Source organism: Gobio gobio, assembly GCF_949357685.1.
Source record: "Gobio gobio genome assembly, chromosome: 3".
Classification (NCBI taxonomy): domain Eukaryota; kingdom Metazoa; phylum Chordata; class Actinopteri; order Cypriniformes; family Gobionidae; genus Gobio; species Gobio gobio.
The window spans coordinates 61072295-61074684 of NC_137099.1; positions in this window are offsets into that span (position 1 = coordinate 61072295).

Sequence of the window (2390 nt, forward strand, 5' to 3'; positions counted from 1 at the left end):
GCAGCAGTAGGAGCAGCAGTAGGAGGAGCAATAGCTGCTAAAGCAGGAGCAGTCGCATTAACTGTAGGGAAAGCAGCAGCAATAGGAGCCACAGGAGGTGCAGTTGTAGCAGCAGCAGCAGTTTGTGCTGGAGTGTATTTATTTGCTAGAAGATATATCTGCAACTCAGAAAGAAGGGAGAGTAGGAACAAGAAACAGAACTGAGCTGGGTTTTTCCAATGAGTCATTTTACTTGTACAAACTCTGACTTTGGATAAAAAATACATATTTTAGATATTTTTGTTCACACTGCATTAGATCATCAGAGTTTGAATTAAATTGTTGCAAGACAGTGGCCCTCCAGGGCCAGAATATCCGCATCTGCAAGATGACCGCATGTGTGTGTTTGCGTTTGTCTAAGTTTACTGCACTCGTTAATTGTGTGTTTATACCACTTCTGTTTTACTTTTTTTTTGGGGGGGGGGACTTTTATCAATTAACTCCAGACTATCCCTTGCTGTAAAAATGTGGGCCTTTATGCCGATATGCTTTTGTTCTGTGGTGTGGTGTTTGCCAGTGTTTGGTGTGGGCAGCGTGTCGTCTGCTGTCGAGCTGACTGCGCCGTGTCTGTGCACTCTCAGAAAAAAAGGTACAGTAGAGGTACAGTTTTGATCCTTGGGGAACAAAACATATAACTGTACCTTTAAAGGTACACAATTGGTCCTTAGGGTACAATTATACCATTGTTTTCCTCTACTTAGAGCAGGGGTAGACAAGTTCAGTTCTAGAGAGTCACTGTCCTGCAGAGTTTGGTTCCAACTATGAAATACATCTACAGAAGCTCTTATTGAGAATTAACAGAGGTTTAGATGTTGATGTTTTAGTGAAAATAATAGTTTAGCTTGAAGTCACCATTATGGTGTTAATGTGACACCCCCTCCCCTCTTCTTGCCTAATAACAGTTTATCTCAGAGATTTTCTAGTTATGAATCATATATTCCTGTGAGAGATTTTCATCTTTTCATTGATTTGTTATTTAGTTTATTTTGATGTTTTTGCTGGAACTGTATTTGTGTGTACAGATAACATTGTCTTTATGATGTTTAACATTCATAATGACACTAAATACGTCCAGATGTTGATTGTAGTTTGCAGTGATGTTGTCTTTGTGTTGATGATGTTCTTCACTGGAGCTGAAACTGTCCTGAACGCCGCGGCGTCACAACAAATCCATTCACTCCGGACAGTTTATTAACTTCGGGATTTTTTTTTTTTGAATGAGATTAAATATTGTCGTCTTATTTTCCAAGTAAAATATACTCACATCTTGCATTCTTTCACGAAGTTAGTTTTCAGAGAATATGTCAATATAATTGCTTTTTTCTTGTTTAAATCAAAACTGTAAAAACACATAATAATGTTTATTCCAATGTGCTGAAATAAATATTATTAATACAAGATGTTTCATCTGTAAGCAAATCACTTCTCCTTAAGGACGAAAGTAACTTCTAAGGATGTTTAGATATTTCTGCTGAAATATTAAATATTTTAAGCACTTTTTTTTTTCCTGCAATTTACGTCTGTTTCCTCTTTTAGTTTTACTTACAGTAGCAAATGTTAGTAAAGTAAATTTCAGATTACTTGTGACTAGACAACGTTATCATGTTTTACACAATTTTCTTATGTTTCAATAAACATGGATTCAAGTTTCCTCTGCAGAACAATTAAGAAAATGTCCATATTTTATGAAGCAAATGTTTCTCACCTGTCTGAAGAACGTCCTGCAAACACTCACAGAATACAGCAGTCTAAAACACCTCCAATACAGTCTCCACAATCATCACAGTCCGTGTCAGACGAGTCTTAGTTTGTCTCTCTCTCTCTCTCTCTCTCTCTCGCCTCGGATGACTTTTGATTTCTATGACAAGTGCATTTGCGTTAGGAATTGCAGCGCTTAAAGCAACTCCTACAAGTCTCTCTGCGTCTGTTAGAATCCATCGCTTGTTGATTTGTTTCAACCAGTGAACTGATCTGGAAACATCAGATCTTCCCCAGTCTTTATCTGTGAGATCAGATGGTGATTTGCATATGTACAGCCCTACAGGAACACCTGCAGCCAATCTCCTGCTCACATACAACTAAAATCAGCATAAAATGCATTTTCCCAAAACTATATGAAAGATAATGGTTTGTTTCAGAAGCGTCGTCTTCTCTGCAGCCAGACAGTAAGTACACTAAGTGACCTAAAAATAGTAATATGTGACCCTGGACCACAAAACCAGTCATAAGGGTAAATTTTTTTTTTTAATTTAGACTTATACATTGGTTAGTTAGGATAGGAAAATATTTGGCAGTGATACAACTATTTGAAAATCTGGAATCTGAGGGTACACAAAATCGAATTATTGAGA